The 25,899-nt window shown below is 33.8% G+C and overlaps 1 protein-coding gene across 1 annotated transcript in view; it reads left to right on the top strand.

The window, feature by feature from the left end:
• The window catches only part of GRID2 (glutamate ionotropic receptor delta type subunit 2), a 1,401,829-nt gene that overhangs the window by 1,131,275 nt on the left and 244,655 nt on the right, over window positions 1-25,899 (top strand). The window lies entirely within an intron of this gene.

Below are 25,899 nucleotides of genomic sequence, written 5' to 3'. Positions count from 1 at the left end.
AAAGCCAAGTAGAATAAAGTTATCATTCCCCTTTTAAAATATATATATATATTTAGATTTAATTTTTATATTGCAACATCTGGTATTAATGAAAGAAAAAGAAATGAAATTCATAGAAAAACATCTTTAAATGTTATTAAAACCCTTTCCCTCCTTTCTTTTGCTTCTGTACTGATGATATTTTGATAATCACTCAGAGTCAGAGTGGCTGTGCTGCCTCTCATAGATAAGTTGTAACGGAAAAAAATACCACTACCTCCAAATTTTAAGCTATCTTCTCGTAAGATAAGCATTTCCCACAGTGCTGGATTTTATAACACTTGATTTTTCCTGTTTTTAATTTCTTGTTGACTAAGCTACAGAAAACAAAGTTGATGGTAGGAATTTTAGAGCAGGTCTGAGAAATTCGAAGACAGAGATGAAGCTTTCAGGGACCCTCCTGGGCGGATCTTTAAGTGCTTTGATCTGGCACTTTTGCTTTTCAGTTTGGTGCATGATTGCTTATCAAGATGCTTTAGTTGGAAAACTTACCCTTAACATAAAAAAAATATGGAAATTTAAGCTCAGCATTATGTTTTTTCTTTTCAAGTTTGAAAATGATGTACTTTCTATTCTAAAAATCAACTCTAAAATGTATGCATTTCTTCTCTCAAATATAATATTTTATTCATGCTGATAGAAGTTAGAAGTATATCAGCAAATGATCTGGTACAGTGTACCTTAATCACAGTGAAAGAGTCATGTTAGATTTATCAACAGCATGTCTCCCAAATAGCTATATGATTTGCGCTCTTTAGAGACAGTATGGAGGATGGCATAGAGATTATGAGACTGTTGAAGTTGACCAGCTGACACGTTAGCCTGCAGAACAGTAGCTGCCACCACCTTAGCAATAAAATGGCAGCAAGAATAGAAAAGAGAGAATGAATTAGAAATACACATGGCAAGATTTAACACTGATAATACATTCTGTATACTGAGTGTCAGTATACAGAAAATATATTAATATACAGATATAAAGCAATGGTTTCATACTATATATAATGTTGTTAAATTTAAATTAACAATACATTCTGAATACCATTTATTTCTGTAGGTATTATATAGCCTTATTTACTGTCTATATAAGAATCTATAGTACGTCTGTGTACATATGTAGTTTGTACATATGTAATTACATATGTATTTGTTTGATTAAATTTCCTATTATTAATTGACTATTAAATGGTAAAAAATCATTCTATTGCTTCAATATATGCACACATCTTTGATTGTTTTCTTGAGAAATTATCCTAGATATGCAACTTCTGAGTTAAACAATATGTGTATGTACACTTCTATAAAACTTTTGATACTTTAAACTACACATTGTACCATGCTTCATATTCACACATTTTCAACAATTAAAAGTACATAAATTTAAATAAAATTTTAAAAGATTTATTAAAAGACAATAGTAACTTAATATAATGTAATCAGCTTTACATCACTACATTTCATTAGATATTTAGAAGACACTGAAACATATTCAGGCAGAGGCAACTGCTTGGACATAATGCATGGCAACAATACAATACTGAAAAAATTTTGACTAAATCATTTGGGCACAGAAGCTTAGATCCATCATTTTGTTAAGAACACAGACAAAAAAGCAGTCTGAAAGTTAGTTCAACCATTCAAATACGTATTCCTAGTGTTCGTAATGGTATAAAATTATACCATGTAATGCAGTGAGGCTATTCCAATAACTTAAATTACAGCTTTTATATACCTAACTATAAAGGATGGCCATATTCCAATGATAACTGAGGGGGGAAATCCAACAGCTCCATAAAGAGAAGAGAGGCAAGGGGCACCTAGATGGCTCAGTGGGTTAAGCGTCTGACTTCAGCTCAGGTCACAATCTCCCCATTCGTGGGTTCAAGCCCTTCACTGGGCTCTGTTCTGATAGCCTTGAGCCTGGAGCCTGCTTCAGATTCTGTGTCTCCCTCTCTCTCTGCCCCTCCCCAGCTCATGCTCTCTTTGTGTCCCTCTAAATAATAAATAAAAAGTTAAAGAAAAAAAAAGGGAGATCAGACAAAAGATATAAGTAGCTGATCAAAACTTACCTAAAGTAGCTCATCCAATCATTGCCATTTTTTAAAATTTTATTTGTAAAACAAAAACACACACATACAAAGCATCAAATAATCTTCATGTTTTTACATCCAGAACCACCAAAGACTGTTAGGCAGAGGAAAGCTTTAAAAGTTGTTATAAAGAGTTTATTAAGCTACAAAGCCAGTGATTAGTTTGGATTTCATAATTTGTCTACATGTGTCAAATATTTTCTAAAGAATCTGTTTGCTGAAAAGTTCATTGAACTGTAGAGTTAGAATATGTTTGTACCATGAGCAATACATAGAAAAAATAAAAAGTAAAGCTGTAGAAGATTGTTCAAGAACTTAGTCACATGACTACAATTAACAATCCCTTGGATAATATCTTCACATAAAAGCTGCCTAGCATATCTGTTTGTTTCAATAGCAGACTGCATTCTCACGCAATTGCAGGTCTCTTGTGTATTGCCACATGGGCATAGAAGATATTTCTAACTCTGTGAAACTTGGAAGAAGCAAAAAAAAAAAACCTATTTTTTTCTATTTCAATAGGCATAGGCAGAAAATGAAGGTGAATGAATCTCATCATTTTGTTTGCATGTAAAACTTACACAGTGAAAGTTTTATCCCCCAGCGTATAATCTATTATGTCTAAGACTAATTGCAAAGTTACTTGCCAAAATAATTTAAAGAAAAAAATATATAATAGCTATTTACAAGTCCAATAATTTCGGCTTATAATTTTTAATGATTCAATAAAACATGTATATGTCACTATTAAAATAAAAAATGATGAATATACTAGTTGAGTTATCCCAAGAATGACTTAAAGGTATATAGAGTCACAGCCCACCTCCCAGAACTTTCCAGGAAAAAAAGATCCTTATCTACCAATTTTCTCTATTATTTATTCATCATTAAAAATCTCTTGTTTTTGCAATATCACCTTCCTCTTGTTCCAAGAATGAAGTTAAGGTATATAGAATCATAGCCCCTCTCTCAGAGCATTCTGGGAAAAAAATCTTCACCTACCAATATTCTCTATTACTTTTATTAATAAAATTTTTAAAATTCTTAAACGTTTTTATTTATTTTTGAGAGACAGTATCCGAGTAGGGGAGGGACAGAGAGAGAGAGAGAGAGAGAGAGAGAGAGAGAGAGAGAGAGAAGAATCCGAGACAGGCTCCAGGCTCCGAGCTGCCAGCACAGAGCCTGACATGAGGCTCGAACCCATGAACTGTGAGATCATGACCTGAGCTGAAGTCAGACGCTCAACCAACTGAGACACCCAGGTGCCCCAATTTTCTCTATTATTTATTAATCACTTAAAGTCTATTGTTTTTGGAGTACACCTTCCTCTGTCTTCTTGACATGTTACGTATCCCAAGATTACATATTAATTTTATTGGTTATGTTTTAAGTTCAATGCTTCTTACTGTCATTTAAGAAAATATCTTGGTCTTAGTAAATTATTTCTAATACAAAATAATGAGGATCTTTTCTGAGTCTTATAGATACCTAAACTATTATTCTGGGTTTTTTATTTTTAATTTTGTTCGGTTGTATTTATCTTAAATATTTCGCTGGTCAGCCTGCAATAATCCTATTCACCCTTATCACTGAAGAGAGCAGAGGGAGAAAACGAAGTGGCAATGATAAACCAGAAACCGTAATGGAAGAAATGTACCAGGAAGTTTCCTAGATTCTCTGACATGTGTCACTCCCTGCCCAGTCTTTTCCTTTACCTATGAGCAAGAATCATCTGTCCCTACTCCTCTCAGTTCTTGACCTTGACTGAAGAAACTCATGACTGTGGCAAGGATTAAGAAAATGCTTACAAAACATGGAACACAGTGTCTGGTGCATTAGTAAACACACAACAGAAGTTTTTATTACTTTTTTTCTGACCTTTAGCTTTAATTTCTTACTTTCTGATTTTGGCTTGAGTTTAATAGGTGTTTTTCTTTCTTTCTTTTTTTTTTTATTTGTTTTGTTTTGCAACTTTACCCTGATCTGTCTTCTCCCTGATGTCATTTCCTACTTCATTACATCTATGGTTTGGATTCATCACATCAGCCCAGCCTTATGAACCAGATTTCTGACTTTTCCATTGCTCATTCATTCAACCCAAACCCCTGACTCAGTGACTACTCAGGCTGTAGAATGAAAATGCCTTCCTGAGAAATCTATAAACCACACCCAAATAGCATATTAAAGGAGGAAGAGAAGAGGAGTAGGAAAAGGAGATATCCCTTAAGCAAAATAGTTAAGCTTTATGTAGAATTCTAAAGTGCATTCATTTTTACATATTTGCATTCACACACACAGAAACCCATGAGCTGTGGTCTGTATGCTTTTTCTTACTCATCAGCAGTGGTGTGGGAATCACTAGGATATCAATTATTTTATGTCCTTCCATTACAGGTCTGTCTATATTATTTAACTCTATATGAATATATAAAGCCCATATTTAGAATGAAATGTTTATATTTTATCTCATTAAAATTCCTGTAGCAACAACACACCAAAATGTCATTCCTTTAGCCATTTTCCAATCTATTATTGAAAACAATATACTGATGGAAACCAGGAAGGAATCCATATTTTTCTTCTGCTTCTTAAAATGTTTTCCTAAGAACTTAAAACATAAGAGTTCTGGAAAACAGGAAAAAGAAGAAGTTCTTCCTACGCTATCATATTATAAATCTTATTTTTTAGTCAATAAATGAGATTTGAAACTAATCTCCAACGGTGGTTAACAGGTAACTAGGTTTGAATGGCATTTTGGAGCTTTAAAACTGTGCATTAGACTTCCTTCTGGCTCTCATATCATCATTAAAACTGATTGAACATGCATTGGCATTCTCTGGCCTTGTGGAAATACTGACATGTTGATCCATAAGGCCTAGTTTAGGAACTAATCTCAGAAATCTCAAAGGTAATGGAAACCTTCACTCTGAGATCCACTTCACTTTTGATTCCTGTTGACAACTGCTTCTTACCCTTTGAACTTTGATGTTTCTGTGATTGGTAAAATGGGTGCAATTTTCCATAGAACCACTGATTGATTGAATCTCTGAAAAATGGGGTTGATAATGGCACTAGAATTTATAGTGGTTTTATATAGTGGCTTAGGCCTTGCTATAATTATTTTAAAACATTAAAAGCTAATATATCACTACAGAGTGGCAGGCCTGACTCAATGGCAGTCTTGCTTCATGCTGTTTGACAAATGACTAGTCATCCAGACATTTCCTCATTGAGCGCCTTTCCCAGTCCTCATTTTGTTGCCAAGTCTGTGGTAAAACCAGCAGGTAACAAGAAAAATAGTACAGAAAGGGAAAAGAATAATTTGGGGGAACTCCAGAAAATGATATTTGGATATTTTTAACTATCACAATAAATTTCTTTAAATCATGCACTATTCCTTTCTTTTTTCTTTTTTGGTAAACACATAAGCAATTAATACATATTGCTGTATTAAAAATAGAAACAAAGCACCTAAAGTATCAATAAAATAATATAGCAAATAAAAACATAACTAAAAGGCCACAAAGACAAATATAGTAGATGGGGAAAACAAAGGGATAACATGAATGGACTTCAAGAATTTCAGTTCATCTCTGAACCAAAATCTTGAAAATTTTCTGAAGATATTGAGAGCTTTGCTTGAGTACCTCTCTCTCTTTTTAAATTGAATTATTAAAATCTAAAATATTTTTATTTTGTAACATTAGATGGAAAACTTTTGTAAACTATACCCTTAAATATTTTACCAAAATCTTGCATTCATGCTCTTGAGTTTTACAAAGCAAGACATTTACTAGCAGAGCTATAGACAAACCAGGAGACAAAGGATGAAACTATTTGATTTTTCCTCTTTTTATTTATTTTTAACAAACCTCTAAAATAGTATAATTGAATAGTTATAATTAGGGCTTGAATACAGAGGCTAAAAATATTTCTAGGGACATGTCTTAAAATGCATGTGGTTTTTGGCAAAATCTTAACTATGAAAACCATATAAATGTTTGGCAATATTCTGGATGTCGGTGAGCATTTGTGATATATTTTACCATAATGGCTGAAATTTAGTTGTGATATCAGTGTCCTTAAGATGAAAAATCTTATTTTTATCATTAACATGTACAAGGGCCCATTTCATAGATACTGGGAAAAAAAAAACAGAAAAAGGACTAAGTAAATGCATTTTTTTGTTGCAAATAAAAATGGCAGGAAATTCAAGGAAGATAGATTGCATGGTCACCTATTTTGTTTTGTGCTAAAGCTGTTAATAACCATTAATACCATAAAATGCAGATCTACGGATTTAGTGGAAATATCAACAAATAGCCATATACACTATAAAATCTTCCAACTAACAGGTCACTTTCAAATATATTGAAGCTCCTTTATTTTAAAAAAATCTTAAAAAATAGAAAGAACTTCAAATTTCAATATATTTTAAAAATCTCTTAAAGGATACATTTCTTAAATCAGGAAGGGTTAGCTTGTTCTATAAAGAAAGGATTTTGCTAGTGTTATAAAATTTGTCTGACCCAATAAAACTCATGTATAACAAATTAATTTCAGTAGATTTAATGTAATTCACTCATCCTATGATCATGTTTCCAGTAGAATTTAATAAAAGCAATTAGTACAGGAGGAGGAAAAAAATTTTTGATTAAATAAGATCTAGAGAAAGGATTTACAACTGGGTTTCTAAATACCATTACTGCCCCAATCCTTGTAGATACGAAAGTAAACCAGCCTTTGGTAGGGAATTATGGTAAACACTACACTTCATATGTTCATATGTTGTACTTAGGATAAATTATATTTCAGTGCTGCACTTGACCTCCAGATTCTTTACTATTCCTTAAGGTGCAGCTTGGGTAAAATTATAATGTAGTCTACCTTACAAACTGGAAAACTGAAATTTCCTTTTCAATTAAATTACTAAAATCCCAAATGTTTTAATTTTGGAGATCAGGTAGGACAATTGACTTTCAGTGGCTGTTTTTAATTCTTTTTTTTTTTTTTCTCATTAGAAACAGTGGGGGGTGGAGGGGTGGAGCACACAGTAGTTCAGTTGGTTAAGCAACTGACTTCAGCTTAAGTCATGATCTCACCGGTTCCTGGGTTTGAGTCCCATGACAGCTCAGAGCCTGGAGCCTGCTTTCAAGTTCTGTGTCTCCCTCACTCTCTGCGCCTCCCCTGCTCACTTATTCTCCCTCTCTCTCTCTCTCTCTCTCAAAAATAAATAAACATTAACAAAAAATTTTTTTAAATGTTTTATTTATTTTTGATACAGAGAGAGGCAGAGCATGAGAGGAGGAAGTGGCAGAGAGAGAAGGAGACACAGAACCGGAAGCAGGCTCCAGGCTCTGAGCTAGCTGTCAGCAAAGAGTCTGACGCAGGACTGGAACCCACGAACGTCTCGAACCCACGAACGTGAGATCTGACCTGAGCTGAAGTCAGAGGCTTAACCGACGGAGCCACCCAGGTGCCCCAACGAAATTATTTTAAAGAAACAGGGTGACCGGGTAGCTCAGTCGGTTAAGCTTCTGACTTCAGCTCTCCACAGTTCATGAGTTTGAGCCGCAGATCAGGCTCTACGATGACAGCTCAGAGCCCGGAGCCTGCTTCAGATTCTGTGTTGCCCTCTCTCTCTGCCCCTACCCTGCTCGCATTCTGTGTCTCTCTCTCAAAAACAAATAAACGTTAAAAAAAAAAAGTATAAAAGAGGAAGAAACAGTGGGAATTTTATATGGGCTGCAATAACGAAAACATTATGAAAGGAAGCTGCTAAGTATTACTTGTTGTGTGTAATGTAATTCAATTTAGTTCTACTATGAGTTACAGCAGTGAGTACATGGAACTTTAAAATCAGTATATATGAGTTATGTAGAATAACTAGCAGTCATTTAATTGGATTATAATTATATTTCAAATGTATTCATTAGAAATATTCCCCAAAACTTAACGACTTCTATTAGACCTGAGTTTCAGAAATTATAAATATTATTTTTATTTACAACTTCTGTAGGAAGTTCTAATGTTGAAATAACATTTTCTTTTTGCAAGTGTTCATAGAAAATGTCTTTATAATACCAAAAACTAGAAACAATCACAATGTTTAGTTGCTGATGAATGGCTTAGCAAACCATGACACATGGAAATACATGGAATGCTTTTCAGGACTAATAAGCAGTGAGCCAGTAACACATGCAACAACATGAATGAATCTCAAGCAGCTGTGCTACATAAATGAAGACTTCCCCAAAAGACTACGTTCCACTCATGGGAAATTAAAAAGAACCTTATATAGAAAAAGACATATATAATATGTCACAGTGACAGCAGATTCGTCATTGCCTGGTATCAGCATGGGCAATAAGAGGTTGACTAGAAAGGAGCACGAAGGACATTTTGCATTGTGGGAACAGTTTTTTTTTATTTGATCAGAGGAACATTCTTATTTCAGGAAATTATGTATAGATAGCATCTGTATGTGTAAAAGAACTTTATAACTTAAGAAAAAAGTGAAATATGCCAGAATTTATTATTCAACTGCCATAAAACTCCTCAAAACAGAAGTGTATAAAACTGTCAAGGAGTTGGAAAAAAAGAAACTACTATTTATAAGCAGCTTTAAATGTATTATAATTACTATGAAAATGTAAATATTAAGTTAGAGAAGTCTTTTTGTGTATAGGAAATTGCCATTTTGATTATATCATCTAAGGCCTCCTGGCCCATTTTTGCTTATCTGCAAATAGACTTATTGGTTAGTCCAGAACAATATTTTTGTCATTCAACTGAAATGTCAACATTTCAGAAAGACATATGTTAACAAAAGAGGAGTAACATTATCTGTCTCTATTTGTTTAGTAATATTATAAAATGTATTAAAAATGCTTTAACATTTGTATAGGACATTAAAAAAATTCATTTTCTTTCACCAAATAACCTCTCCTCATGGATTCTGTCAAAAGATGTTTATAGCAATATAATATATGGTAGCATAAAACCTCTAAATTTCTAGGGGCACCTGGGTGGCTCTGTTGGTCAAGGGTCCAACTTTGGCTCAGGTCATGATCTCATGGTTCGTGGGTTTGAGCCCTGCATCAGGATCTATGCTAACAGCTCAGAGCCTGGAGCTAGCTTCATATTCTGTGTCTCCCTCTCTCTCTGTCCTTCCTCCACTCATACTGTCTCTTTCACTCTCAAAAAATGAGTAAATCTTAAAAAAATATTTAAAAATAAATAAATTTCTAAAAGTATGATACATAAATGAGCTATTGGATATATGAGTAGAAAGATATTATTCAGCCAGTTAAGATGTAATCAATAGAAAACAATATTATAGGGGACTAAGGAGTGCACTTGTCATGATGAAGGTGATGTACGAAATTGTTGACTTACCATATGGTACACCTGAAACTAATATAACAGTGTATGTTAACTAACTGGAATTAAAATAAAACCTTTAAAAAGTAAAATAAAATAAAACTATTATAAATTTAAAAAATAGAATACAATATTTAAATGTAGTATGACTATTGGTGTTAAAAATTATTTAAGTAAAATCTCAAAAAGAGCATATCAACAAATGCTAACCTGCCTTCTTCTTTAATATTGGGTTCCTGAATCATAAATTGGATGAGTCTAGGAACTGGACAGAGGCTCCAAATTCCCACTCAGCAATTGGGGCTATATTTCTGCTGTCAGATCTAGAATTTTTTCCCATATATATCAAGAAACGCTTGGTAGGCTACCTATCTATTTCATATGTAGAATCCCTGTGAAAAGCTGTTTTTGAAGGACAGTACACTCCATGACAGTCATGCCATATTATGGTATTTTACCTTGTCTCTGAAGATAAACATCTCTACTTAGCCTCTGCCAGCCTGGGATAATATATTCAACTTGATACTAAAAATTTAATTTTTAATACAAATACTCATGCCACATTTGTAATTTTGTATCCTATGTATTACATTTTCACTGCTAAATAATGTTTTCCCAGTCAGATTACTATAGTTTACTCAAATATCCTATTTTCGGAAACTGAGAGGTTTACCCTACCATATGTTACATCCCTATACAGAGGTTTTATGCTACTATGTATTACATCGCTATGCATTGCCTACAGAGTGCAGCACACAAAACTCTTTAGAGATGCTTGTGCTCTAACCCTCCCATGCATTTCTTCATGTCTTTGTTAAGGGATTGTCCCTTTCATGGATAGTCAGGGAGGTGAGCCGTTTGTTCAGAACAAATCCATTACAACATTCCTACTTCTTTGAGTCTGTACAGTATATCACAGCAGTTGTGCATAGGTTACCTCGAAAATCCATTCATATTGGCCCATTCATTTAGCCAATTACTCCCCCTACCCCAAGTATCAAGTCAATACACTAAATATCAAATCCCAGATCATTACCACCCAAGACAATGGATTGCCCTAGATTGATCGCCCTAATTAATATTTGCACATATCCTATATGTATAAAATTTTCAAAAGTGGGCTTCATACCTCTCTGGCTTAGTTATTTGGGATCTAATTTGTATCTGGAGGCAATGAGGGGGAAGGTAGGTGAGTCCATGAGAGAATTGTTATTCTCCAGTCATTGAGAATCATTTATGCAGAGGAAAGCTGATTCCCTCAGAAAAGATGATACATTGCTTCTAATACCAAGGAGATTCAGAGGGATTTTGAAACTCAGATTTCCCAACAATGCCCTTCACTTACCATGAGAGACCTTATACAGCAAAAGATTTAATTAGCGATTCAATTGTGTTACCCTTAGAGTCAAGCCTTATTCTTATCCTCAGTCATATCTGCCGTGACACTCTACAATTTAAGAGACTCCTTCAAAGCTGCCATCAAGACTTTCCATTTTTCCTTATTTCTGAGTTGAGTATTCATTGTTTTCAATTTCTCCTTTACCCTTTGTATTATTTGAAGGCTTCAGAACAGTTAGCTGGAACAACAATCTTTAACCTAGAAATAAGCCCACATATATTTTGTCAATTAATTTATAACAAAGGATGCAGCAATGTATAATGAGGAAAGGACGGTCTCCAATAAATTGTGTGGGAGAAACTTGACAGCTACATTCAGAAGAATAAAATGGGACCACTATCTTACATCATATATAAATTAACTCAAAATGGATTAAAGAATTGAATATAAGACCTGAAATTATTAAACTCCTAAGAGTAAGTTCCTTGACACCAGTCATAGCAATGGTTTATGGTTTATGTTTAGTTTTGTTTTGCTTTGTTTTTGGCTCTGACTACAAAGGCCAGAAATATGAAAGTAAAAAATCAATGAATGAGACAACATTAAACTAAAAAGTTTCTCCACATGGGGCACATAGGTGGCTCAGTAGGTTAAGCATCTGACTTTGGATCAGGTCATGATCTCACAGCTAGTGAGTTCAAGCCCCGCAACAGGCTCTCTGCTGTCAGTACAGAGCCCAATTGGGATCCTCTGTCCCCCTATTTCTCTCCCTATCTCCCTATCTATCTTGAAGAAGATAATTGCAAATCATATATACAATTAAGGGTTAACATCCAAAATATATAAAGAATCTATATAACTCAATAACAACAAGCAATCTGATTTAGAACACGGCAGAGCTTCTTAAGAGACATTTTTCCAAAGAAGACATATAGATGGCCAATAGGCACATAAAAAGCTCTATATCACTAATCATCAGGGAAATACAAATCAAAACCACAATGAGATAATCACCTCACACATGTCAGAATGGTTAATATCAAAAAGAAAGAAATAGCAAATGCTGGCATGGATGTGGAGAAAAGAAATTCTCATGCACTGTTGGTGGGAATGCAAACTGGTGCAGCTGCCCTAGAAAACAATATGGAAGCTCCTCTAAAAATTAAAAATAGAACTATCGTGTGATCCAGCAATTCCATTACTGCCTATCTGTTGGAGAAAATGAAAATTCTAATTCCAAAAGATATATGCACTCCTGTGTTTATTACAGCGATCTTTGGTGGGACTGTAGACTTGACAGAAGAAAAAAGCTCAAAAGATAGAGGATGAACACTGGGTGATTAAAATAAAAACTTAAGAAAAAAAATGATGGTATAGGAGAGAGGAATATTTGAAACTGAGATTTTAGAGAGGTCAAAGTTGTTAATAAAGGTTATTTGCCTATACAAATATAAAAGTAGTATAATACTACTGAAACTTTATCAGATTCTAATTAGTTTATGGTGTCTGTCAAAGATTTGCCTTCCCTTTATAAAAATGGATACAAAATTTTAAAGAAACTTATAATCACCAAGCAGAGACTTTGTTCTTGCCATGATAAGAAAATATTTAAAGATAATTTTAAATGGCACAACTTTCACAACACAACACAATATGGTTTTATATTATTCCTCCCTACCACCTAAAATCATCTGTTGTACAAATAATGCCACACTGTGGAAACCTGCCCTACCTTGCAAATGGGTCCAATCAATGAACCTACTATATTGTGGCCAACAGCAAATCATACGTGTATCCTTCATGCCCCTTCTTATTAACCCTAGACCCAATACCAAAGGAAAACATACTAAAGCACCTTCAGATATAGTCAGAGCTAGTCCATTAATTTGAATATTTATGAATGAGCTCCAAGGAATAGATTAATATATAAATGTGACTTACATACCTTCAGCATTTACATTTGTCCCTCCCCTAAATGGCAATTAGCCATTGCCAACTATGTCCTTCTTTATATTTTCTAGACTGTGATTTTGTAAGTTTGAAACATTTTAATATTTATTGACATTACAGTTAACCAATTTACTTGAATATATCAGTTACCCATAATATTGGAAATTTCCTATTTGCTTTAAGATGTTTTAGCCATTTTACAAGTAACCTCTTTCCAATAAGAATCCAATTCTTGAGAGAAGAAAGCTTATAAGGAAAAATAATAATTTCCTTTTATAAATTTTCTTTCATTTTTTCTTAATCATAGTTCCACAGTGCAAGATTGTATCATAGACACTCTGAGTTTTAAGGCTGATGAGAAGTTAATTTACCAAACAACCAAACTGGAGAGTTTTAACAATAGCTGTTCCATATTTTCAGACACACACAAAGATGCATACATACATACTTACACAGAATAAGACTTAAAGCAACAAATTTTGCTTGACTCAGGTGAAATTATCAAATTTCACAATCTTGCCTGAGGGAAAAACATTGTTTTATCTCTTTAGCAACTTTTATAAGCAAGATAATATATACAGTAGCAAAGCTGATCTGTTTTTTGATGTGGCAAGCCAGTCACATCAACATGCAAATCTGTTAAGAAGATTTTTCCCTAAAGCAGAGGGGTCACTTTAGAAAATATTAATTCCACACACTTCTACAGAGTGATACTGAAAGATTTCAAACTCAGCAGGAGTTATGAGAATCAAAATATACAACTCTAAAGTTAGACTTTTACACAGTCTAAAGTGGCAGGAATTGCCAGTCCAAATTCTGCATAACTTAGCCATGCAGGGTAGTATTTTTAATTCAGTAGATAATTTTTCATCTTCCACCTGTCTCCTATAGCATCCTGAATCTATGAAAATAATTTTTTTTCAAACTGTGGAGACAAAAAAAAAAAAAGGGGGAAATTATCTTAAATTCACCATCTCTCTCCTTACTTTCTTCTTTTACTTGGTTTTATTTAATTGTGAAATATTATCTACATACATAAAAGTACATAAAACTTAAATGTGCAGCCCAATGAACGCTATAGCAATGGAACACCTGTGTAATTACTACCTAGAAAAAGATAGAACATTACATGTGACACAGCCCCCAATACTCCAGTTTCAACCATTATTTTTATCCCCAAAAGTAACCACTTACAAGATTACCAGCACTACCATTCATATGCCTGTTTTTGAACAGGATCATACAGTGTGTGGTTTTTCACTGGTTTTTTACTCAACATTTAGTTTTGAAATCCATTTGTGGGGTTATATTTAAATTAAGTCTGTTAGTTTTCATTTATGCATAATATTCCATTATTATGTATATATTACATACACACACATTATATATATATGTAATTTCTTTATTCATTCTACTCTCAACAACTGTGTAGACTGTTTCCAGTTTGAGGCTATTATGAATAATGTGGCTATGAAACTTTTCTGTGCTTGGCTCTGGGTACACGTATTCCTCTTTGGGGTACATACCAAGAGTAGAATTTCTGAGTTTTAAAATAGGCATATAGTACTTTTCAGAGATGCTGGAAATCTTTCATCAGAATGATGGAATCAATTTATAATCCTACCAACAGTATTCTGGTAACTCCATATCCTTGCTAATAATGGATATTGTCTATTTCTTTGTTTTAATCATTCCGGTGGCTGTGTGGTAGTGTTCCATATTTCTTTTAGTTTGCATATCCTTAATAATGAATGAGGTTGCCATCTTTTCACCTTTATTGCCATTTATCTTCTTTTATGAAACCTCTTGCCCATTTTCCTAATTACCATGTGTTTTATTCTTACTGATTTATAGAAGGTATTTTTGTTAGACATGTGTGTTGCAAATTATCTTCTACTGCGGCTTATCTTCACTCTCTTAGTGGTGTCTTTTGATCTACAAAGTATTATATTAGTGAAATCTGTCAATCTCTTCTTTTGTGCTCTGTTTGAGAAGTCTTTTGCTGCTTGATCATGTGAATATATTAGATACATTCTCGGTATTATTTTCTAGAAGCTTTATTGTTTATATTTTATATTTATATATACAAGCCATTTGGTATTGGTTTCTGTGTGTGCTGTAAATTAGCAGACAAGTTTCACTACTTTTCACGTGTGTATCCAAATTGACCTAGTAGTACTTATTGAAGAGATCTCCCTTTCTCCACAAATTGCAGAGCCAGCTGGGCATAAATCAAGTTTCTATGTATACATGGATAATTTTCATTGATATGGTCTATCCTTGTATAAATACCACACTGTCTTAATTACTATATACAGCTATAGTCAGCTAGACCAGCTGACTGCAGCTGACTACAGTCAGCTTTTTCTTCTTGAACATTGTCTTGGCTATTTTTATCCTTTTGCAATTTCATATAAATTTCATATTCAGCTTTTTTTCTCTCTCTCTGTCTTTCTCACAAAAAGAACCTGGCAGTTCACTAAAACTATAGATCAATTTGAAAAGAATTTATATCTTTATAATATTGAATCTTGGATCAACAAACATAATATATCCATCCTTTATTTAATATTATTTTATTTCAGTCAAAAAATGTCTATAGATTTTCATGTAGAGGTCTTTTACATATTTATACTTAAGTATTTGACATTTTCAATGTGGTTGTAAGTGGTACTTTTTTTTTATTTAAAAAATCTTACTTTAATGTTTATTTATTTTTGAGAGACAGAGACAGACAGAATGAGAGGGGGAGGGGCAGAGAGAGAGAGAGAGAAAGAGACACAGAATCCAAAGCAGGCTCCAATATCTGAGGCATCAGCACAGAGCCCAGTGCAGGGCTTGAACTCACAAGCTGTGAGATCATGACCTGAGTGGAAGTTGGACATTTAACCCACTGAGCCACACAGGTGCCCCTATGGTACATTGCTTTTAATTCAATGTTTTAAGTTTTGTTGCTGGTGTACATATCTGATTGATTTTTGAACACTGTGTCTGTATCATAGTAAACTGATAACTAGCCTATTAATTTTAGTAACATATTATCTTGGTTTTTCTACATACATATTCATACCAGCTCCAATCCATAACTTCTATTTTATTTTTTAAATTCTTAAGTTTTTTTTTACTATTGTTGTTGTTGTTGTTGTTAGCCTGTTGCTCTACGTTGTGCACCTTCAGCTGAATGTTAAATAGGAGTGGTAACTATTTGTAGTCTTTAACGGAGTCTCTAAAAACTATTCATTTTATTGATACGTATGATGTTTGCTACAGGTTTCCTGAAAACTCTCTTTGTGAAGCTAAGAATGATTCTTTTATTTCTAGATTGCTGGATTGTTTCTAGGTTTGGTTTCTTTTTAAGACTCATGTTGAATTTTATCTATGCCTTTTCTGCATCCACCAAAATGATTATAGGATTTCTCTCTTTTATAGTGCTGATGTAGTAAATTCCAGTGATTATATTTTTATTTTTATTGAAAAATAATTGACATACCTCACTGTATAAGTTTAAGGCACACAGCATAGTGATCTGATTCATATATATTGTGTAACGATTACCACAGTGCATTTAACTAATAACTCATCTTATATAGATATAAGAAAAAGGAGGGTTGCCTGGGTGGCTCAGTAGGTTGAACTTCCGACTTCGGCTCAGGTCATGATCTCAGGGTTCGTGGGTTCGAGCCCTGCGTCCGGCTCTGTGCTGACCGCTAGCCTGGAGCCTGCCTCTGATTCTGTGTCTCCCTCTCTCAGTCCCTCCCCTGTTCATGCTCTGTCTCTCTCTGTCTCTCAAAATAAAATTTAAAATGTAAAAAAATAAAATAAATAAAAAGGAAAAATAGAAATAAAGTAAAATTCTTCTTGGGATGAGATCTTTTAAGATGAGCTCTCTTAACTTTTTTGTATCATGTATTGGTGTTTGCTATCGTTATTATGCTGTATATTATATCCTTAGTACTAATTTATTTTATAACTGGAAGTTTGTACGTTGACCAACTTCTTCCAATTCTCCTTCCCCCTATCTTGTGCCTTCGGTTATCACAAGCTGATGTCTTTTTCTATGAGGATTCTGGTGGTGTTGTGTTTTGTGGGGTTTTTTTTTTTTTTTTTACATCCCATATATAAGTGAGACAATACAGTGTTTTTGGCTTTCTCTATCTCACTTATTTCACTTAGTATACTGCCTTCAAAATATGGTGTACTTCCATGTCACAAGTGGTACAATTTCCTCATTTTTCTGGATAAATAATATTCTGTTTTAGAATGTATATATTATACACATATATATGTTATAGAATATATGCATATGCACATATATATTTACATTATATATATACCACAACTTGCTTCTGCATTGATCCATGAGTGGACAATGCAGTTGTTTCATGGCGTGGCTATTGTAAATAACACTGCTATGAACATGAGAGCACAGATATATTTTCAAGATAGCAGGGGCACCTGGGTGGCTCAGTCAGTTAAGTATCTGACTTCAGCCCAGGTCATAATCTCACAGTTCATGCGTTCTAGTTCTAGCTCTGCTTTGTGCTGCCAGTGAGGATCCTGAAGCCTGCTTTGGATTCTGTATGTTCTTCTCTGCCCCTCCCCTGCTTATGCTATCACTCAAAAATAAATAAGCATTTAAAAAATATATATTTTCAAATTAGTAGTTTTCATTTCCTTTGGATACATTCCCTGAAATGGAATTGCTGGATCACATGGTAATTTTATGTTTAATTTTTTATGGAATCTCTATAAAGTTTTCCATAGTGGTTGAACAGGTTTGTAATTCCTGCAACAGTGCAGGAGGGTTCCTTTTCTGCCACACTCTTACCAGCATTTGTTAAATTTTGTCTTTTTGAAGATGACCATTCTAATAGGCAAGAGATAATTATCCCATTGTGGTTTTCATTTGCATTTCCTTAATAACTAGTAATGTTGAGCATCTTTTCAAGTATATGTCGGCTTTTAATACATCTTTGGAGAAATATCAATTCAGGTCCTTTTCCCAACTCCTACATCATATTATTGATTGATCATTTTCCTTTCCAATAGTGTGCTTTTCTGGTTTGGTTACAAGATAATGCTGGCTTCCTAAAATAAGTTTGAGGGGTTTCTTCCTCTTCTATTTTTTGGAAGAGTTGGAAGATTAATGTTAATTCTTTAAATGTTTGCTAAAATTCACCAGTGAAGTGAGCTGGTCCTGAGCTTTTCTTTGTGGGGATATGTTTTATTACTGATCCAATCTCCTTATTTGTAAACGGTATATTCAGATTTTGTATTTCTTCCTGATTCAGTCCTGGAAAGTTAAACATTTCTAAGAATTTTTCCATTTCTTCTAAGTTGTCCAGTTTGTTGGTGAATAGTTATTTATAGTAGTATCTTATGGTCTTTTAGATTTCTATGATGTTAGTTGTAATGTCTCCTTTTTACTTATAATTTTATTTATTTGTGTTCTTTCTTTTTTTCCCTTGTATAGTCTAGTTAAGGTTTTGTTGATTCAGTTTATCTTTTCAAAGAATCAACTTTTAGTTTTAATGTTTTTAATTTTTTCCTTTCTTTATTTCATTTATTTATGTTCTAATCTTTATTATTTTCTTTATTCTACCAACTTTGGGTTTTTTTCTTCTTTTTAAATTTGATTTATTTAAAAATATTTTTAATCTTTTATTTCTTTTTGAAAGTTAGACAGACAGAGGGAGAGCAGGAGAGGAACAGGGAAAGAAGGTGACACAGAATCCTAAATGGGCTCCAGGCTCCAAACTGTCAGCACAGAACCCACATGGGGCTCAAACCAACAAACTGTGAGATCATGATCTGAGCTAAAATCAGACACTTAACTCACTGAGCCACCCAGGCACCCCTCTTCATCTTTTTCTAGTTTCTTATGACATACAGTTAGGTTGTTTATTTGGAATCCCTCTTGCTTCTTAATGTAGGTGTTTATTGCTACAAATTCACCTCTTAGAACTGCTTTTGCTGTATTGCACAAGTTCTGATATGTTGTGTTTCTACTTTCATTTGTGTCAAGAAACCTTTTTTATTTCTCCTTTAGTTTCTTTTTTAATTTATTGGTTGTTCAGGAGAGTATTGCTTCACCTCGATGTGTTCATGATTTCCCAGATTCCTCTTGATTTTTACTTCTAGTTTCATGCCATTGTGGTCATAGAAGATACTTGATGTGATTTCAATCTTTTCTAAGACTTGTTTGTGACCTAAATATGGTCTATTGCACAAAATGTTCCATGTGCCCTTGATAAGAATGTGCAGCTGCTGTTTTGGATAAACTATTTATTTAGGTTATCTCTGTTAGGTCCATTTAGTGTATAGTATTTTTCAAGTCTACTGTTTCCTTATTGATTTTCCTGTCTGAATGATCTATGCATCGTTGAGAGTGAGACATTGAAGTCCACAACTGTTACTGAATTACTGTATATTTCTCTTTTTAATTCTTTTATTCTGCTTTATATATTTAAGCGTTCCAATGCTGGGCACACATATTTGTAATTATTCTATTTTCTTGATGTATAGACCCCTTTATGATTACATGACTTTTTTTGTCTTTTTTATTGTTTTTAGTGTAAGATATGTTTTGTCTGATAAAAATATAGCTACCCCTGTTTTTTGTTATTGTTGTTACCAGTGTTGCTTAAAATGTCTTTTTTTATTCCCTTCACTCTCATTGTATGTGTGTCTTAATGCTAAATGGAGTCTTTTGTAGACAGCATCTTGTTGGATCTTGTTTTTTTATCCATTCATCTATTCTGTGTCTTTTAATTGGAGATTTTAATCTTTTTACATTTAAAGCTATTATTTATAGATAAGAACTTATTATTGCCATTTTGCTCACTGCTTTCTGACTCTTTTATAGATCTATTTTTCCTTATTTCTTACCTTGCTGTCTTTTTGTGTGTTTTGATGTCTTTTGGTATCACTATGCTTTCTTTTCCTTTATCATGCTATTTTGTGTAATTACTACAGGATTTTTCGTGTGTGGTTACAATTTCTCATAAGCTTGTAACACACTATTTTAAACTGATAACAACTTCAAAAGAATTCATTAACTTTACACTTTTACTTCTCTTCCCCCACACACTTAAAGTTATTTCTATTTCAACTACTTTTTTAATATTGTATAAGTAATGACAGAATATTAAATTTCTTTGTATTACTATTATAGATTAGTAATACTTAATATAATAGATTATTTTTAGGTACAATAGATTATTTTGTTAGTTTTTTAACCTTTTATTTTAGAGTTTAATTGAATTATATAACATTGTTATCATATTGGAAAATCTAACTCTGAGTATATATTTACCATTACAAGTGAGATTTGCAATATATTTTAAGTTTTTATATTGTGAATATGTTATTTTACTTCCACTAGAAAAACTCCCTTTATCATTTTTTTTGTAAGGCAGATCTGTTGGTAGTAAACTCCTTTAGCTTTTGTTTTTGGAAAAGTCTTTATTCCTTTCTAAAGGACAGATTCACTGTGTATAGAATTTTGGGTTGGCAGTTATTTTTTTTCAATATTTTGAAATGTTATCTCATTCTTTTCTGGACTAAAAAGTTTCAATAGAGAAATCCCCCTTATTGATTATGTAGATTCCCTTGTTTCCTGCTCTTAAAATTCTTTCTTTGTCTTTGACTTTTGATAATTCAGTAGTAATGTGCCTTGGTAATCCTATTCCAATTCAACCTATTTGGGGTTGTTTGGACCTCATGGATCTAGATATCTATTTCTCTCTCTAGATTTGAGAAGTTTTCAGCTATTACAAATTTTTTATAAATTTTGAGTAGATATTAATTTTTTAATGTTTACTTATTTATTTTGAGAGAGAGAGAGAGAGAGAGAGGAGAGAGAAAATCCCAAGTAGGCTCTGCACTGTCAGAGCAAAATCCTCTGCACTGTCAGAGGATTATGTGGGGCTTGATCACATGAATCAGGAGATCATGACCTGAGCCAAAATGAAGAGTTGGACACTTAACCAACCAAGCCACCAAGGCACCCTCAGCTATTATAACTTTAAATATCCTTTCTGTCCTTTTATTTTGCCCTCTCCTTCTGGAATTTCCATACACAAATATTGTTTATTTTCATTGTGTCTTTTTATTCTTGTAGGCTTTCTTCACTCTTTCTTTTCTTTTTTCTTTTTTTTTTTCATTTTCTTTCTCTCTCTCTCTCTCTTTTTTTTTTTTGTTTTTTTGTTTTTTTGTTTTTGTTTTTGTTTTTGTTTTTTTGCTCCTCTGACTGGTTCATTTTAATGTTCTATCCTCCAGGTCACTGATTTGTTTTTCTTCCACATGTTCAAGTCTACTTCTAAAATTCTCTACTGAATTCTTTAGTCCAGTTATCATATTTTTCAACTCTAGGATCTCTGGGTTTTGCTTTTGGCTTTGATGATTGTTATTTCCTTGTCAAACATCTCATTTTGTTTATGCATTGTTTTTCTAATTTTGTTTGGCTGTCTGTATGTGTTATCTTGTAGCTCAATAAACTTGCTCAAGAGGATTATTCTGAATTCTTTGTCAATTCATTGATCTTCATTTCTTTCTTGTTAATCATTGTAGTTTTATTAGTTTCCCTTGGTGATGTCGTATTTACCTGATTTTTTTATGATCCTTTATTTGTTTTATTGGTATCTGCACATTTGAGTAATTAGGCTCCTCTTTCCTACTCTATACATCTGCTTTGTCAAAGACAGTTTTTCACCAGTCAGGTCAGTTTGGTTCTTGAGTGTGTCTTCTGGCAATGTCCTTGGACAGGTAGGGCCTACTATTATTGTTCAGTTCAAGACAACTGTTTGAGGTCTAAAGATGGAGATGGGGTGTGTGCCGATGACTGAGAACAGTTGGATAGTACTACTAACTCTTCCTAACCTGAATGAAGCTGTAGGATGGGCTCTGCAATTGCCTAGATTCTCTGGTCAAGCTTACTAGATGGTCATGACTGGGGAATATATTCAGTAGTAGATGGGGCTATAAATTAACTTCCTGCCATGACAGGGTGCAGATGAGGCCACCAGTTTTGTTCTGCAGATGGGGAAAGCCATGGGCTATGCTCTCTGAGTGTCATTGTACGTAGGGCTGTTGAATGGGTATTGCAGCTTCTTATGTGCTTTGGTTAAGTTCCCTGGATGGACAGGCTGAAGGCTATATTAAGCAATGATCAGGGCTACAAATTAGATTCCTTGTCCCAGGAGAAGGTAGAGAAACAGTTTGAAAGCCGGTAAAACTCTTTGTTGTCTTAACTCAAGCCAAACGACGCCTCAAATCCCCTGACTGAAGAGGGCAATTGGCTTGGTTCTGCAAACTACAGCCTCTATCCCACTCTAAGGTTGAGATCTGCTGGGCCTCATAGTTTCCCAGAGTTGTCTGCAGCTATTCTGACCAGATTGGGCCAGAAGACATTCTCCACAGTGGGTGGGGCTACAATTCAGCTCCCTATTTGGGCAAAATAGTCTCTGGGGCTAGCACCAGTCCTCCTTTGAGGGTCTGAATCAGGCAAATCTGCAACCAGATGAGTTCATTGGTCAGAGGGTGCCCCAACCTTCATTCTACAGATGAGCGAAGTAAATTGAGATTACTACTTGGGTACAGCAGGTATGAACTGGGTCTGCCAACATCTATGTGCTGGTTGTTGCAAACCCCTTTCTACTTCTCCATCACAATCATCTCTTCAGTGATTGACTTCGCAGAGTTCTTTGCAATCCTCATGGGGTGAGATCAGAGTAGGGGCTCCAACAAATTAACCCATAATACTGGGATGGGGCTGGTCCTCCCCCCACCTCAAGTTCCCATTTCCCACTGGGGGAACTGGAAACTCAGGAGAGACTTCTCAGTGTGGTACTGTGTTGTCCTGGGGGAAGTCCATGTAGGCAATGTGTAGCCACTTCCCTTACCCTTCTGATGTAGTCAGTCTTGGTCTCAGTGCCCAGGGGTGGGTGCTTCCCCCTCCTGTTCTCAGTGGTTTCGTGTTCTCAAACTGTTGTTAACTGTTCTAATGAAGAGGAAGAAAATCAGCCACAACTTTTGTTGCCATCTCAGTGACATCAGAGTCCAGTAATTAATTTCTGAATGCCAAGCCAATCCTAGCTTTCATATAATAAATTAAACATGCTTCCTTATTTATTGCAATTTTCATATGGATAATTTATTTTAGTCTTTTGCATCTAAAATCATATGAAAGATTCGCCTGTAATGTTCCTTTGTTGTGATGGCCTTTTTAGATATTGTTGTCAGAGTTCTTTATAAAATGTATGGGATATGACCTTTCTTTTTTCTAATTTCAGGAAGAGTGTGTAAAATAGAGTAAATTATTGCTAAAAGATTTGGTAGACTTTTCCAGTAAGGCCACTGGCCTTGAATGCATTTTAATTGTAACTTCAAAGTCATTAATAGTCATAAGACCATTCAAGCTTTCTGCTTCCATTGATGGCAATTTTTCTAGGTATTTGTCTTTATCACCTCAATTTTCAAATAACAAGCATAAAATTGTACATTAGATCATCCTCTTTTTATGCTTTTAGTATCTATAACATCTATTACAATGTATCCCTTTACTCATATTTGTGTGCCTTTATTTATATTCTTGATCAGTCTCAACAGCTTTTTATAGGCCTTTTCAAGGACCAAACTTCTGTTAGATTAACCTTCTCTATTATATTTTTATCTCTTTTATTAATCTTTGCTCTTACTTATTATTTTCTTCTTTCTATGTTCTTTACGTTTATCTTGGTGATTTTTTAACTCCTTGAAATTGATGAGTAGCTCACTGATTTTTCTTATATGCCATAGGCTATGAATTTTCTTCTAAACACAAATTTAGTTGTATCCAATTAACTATTAAGGAATTTGGTGTGGAATATTTTTATTATCATTAACTCTAAAATATTCTTTTCTCCTGTTATTTTTATTTGACCCATGGCTTAATACAATTGTAACTATTGGTTTCCAAGCAAATGAGGATTTTTCTGGTTTCCTCTGTCCCACCTCTCCCCAATTGGCAAGAACCAGGCCTTAATTTTTAAAGCTTTGAAGGCTTTCAAAATCATTGCTCAGCTTCTCAGTCTCTTAGTTTCCTTTTGTGAAATTGGCATTTAAATCTCTGGGAACACCAGTTCTAGATACCAGGTCATATTTCTGGATTTTCTTCTTCTCCACGTCCTTGGTCTTCTAAGTTTTTACTTCTTCTTTAGCTCTTAAATGCATTGTATGTTTAATTTGTCTAGTAACTCTTAGTGGGAGGATTCCTCTTAATTACCAGAATTGGTAGCCAACAGTACCATTACGTTTATCATTTGATTTCTAAAGGTAAAGATTGAATAATTTGGGGGGATTCTACAAGAATATTTGAGAGGTGCCTGGGTGGCTCAGTTGGTTAAGCATCTGATTTTGGCTCAGGTCATGATCTCACGGTTTGTGGGTTCAAGCCCCACGTCGGGATCTGTGCTGACAACTAGCTCAGAGCCTGGAGCCTGCTTCAGATTCTGTGTCTCCCTCTCTCTCTCTGACCTTCCCCTGTTCACGCTGTCTCTCTCTCTCTCTCAAAAAAAAAAAAAACATTTAAAAAAAAGATTATACGAATTACCCAAGTTGCAGATTTTATGCCATCGGTAAATAAATTTCAACAAATATCTTTCATGTGGGTTATAACAACTCTAATCAAGGATAAAGACTTTGTGTAACTTTATACAACTGAACACCAAAAAAACCAAAAAACAAAAAACCAAGCCATTTAAAAAATGGGCAGGGACCTGAACTGACATTTTTCCAAAGAAGACATACAGATGGCCAAAGACACATGAAAACATGCTCACATCACCAATCATCAGGGAACTTTAAACCAAAATCACAATGAGATGTCATCTCCCACTGCTCAGGATGGCTAGGGCCAAAAAGATAAGAAATAACAAGTGTTGATAAGGATGTGGAGAAAAGAGAGCTCTTGTGCACTGTTAGTGGAAATGTAAATTGGTATAGCTGCTCTAGAAAACAGTAGGGAAGTTCCTCAAAAATTAAAAATAGAAATTATATAGTCTAATAATTCTACTACTGGATATTTACCCAAAGAAAATGAAAACAGTAATTCAGATCCAGGAATTGCACTACTGGGTATTAACTAGTACAAAAAACACCAATATAAAAAATACAAAAACACTAATTCAAAGGGATACATGCACCCTGATGTTTATTGCAGCAGCATTTAAAATAGCCAAATTATGGAAGCAGCCCCAGTATCCATTTGTAATTGAATGGATAAAGAGGAAATATTATATATATATATAATTATACACATGTATATATATATACATATATATATATATATAGTGGAGTATTACTCAGTCATTAAAAAAATAAAATCTTTCCATTTACAACAACATGGATAGAGCTAAAGAGTATAATGCTAAGCCAGATAAGTCAGAGAAAGATAGAACCATATGATTTCATGCATATGTGTAAGTTAAGGAACAAAACAAACAAGCAAAGGAAAAAAATAAGGAGAGAGACAAGCCAAGAAACAGACTCTTAACTATAGAGAATAAACTGATGGTTACCAGAAGGGAGATGTATAGGGGTGTGGGTGAAATAAGTGATGGGGATAAGTACATTTACCATGTTGAGCACTGAATAATGTATAGAATTGTTGAATCACTATATTGTATACCTAAAACTAATAGAATGCTATATATTAACTATACTGGAATTTTAAAAAATTAATTTGAAAAGGCATATGTACCCCTATGTGTATTTCAGGATATTTTATAATAACCAAGATATAGAAGCAACCCAAGTGGTCAATAGATGAATAAATAAAGAAGATATGATATATGCAATTATATACTATATTACATATTATATATTAAATTGTATTATGTATTATATATAAATATATATGTAACCTATGATTCTAGGGAACCTAATCGAAAATAATTTTCAATATTATTTATTAAAGTAGAAATCTGAAGTTATATTAAATATAGGCATAATAGTATTAATATCACCTAACTACTGAACAATCAAGCATTTGGAAATAAACTAGTTATCTGTGGTTATTATAAGAGAGTAATTAGTTCTGAAAATGAATAAGAACATAGA

The sequence above is a fragment of the Suricata suricatta genome, chromosome 1 (genome assembly GCF_006229205.1).
Source record: "Suricata suricatta isolate VVHF042 chromosome 1, meerkat_22Aug2017_6uvM2_HiC, whole genome shotgun sequence".
Classification (NCBI taxonomy): domain Eukaryota; kingdom Metazoa; phylum Chordata; class Mammalia; order Carnivora; family Herpestidae; genus Suricata; species Suricata suricatta.
The sequence above is the reverse complement of the archived record's forward strand: the minus strand, read 5'-3'. Positions and strand labels throughout refer to the sequence as shown.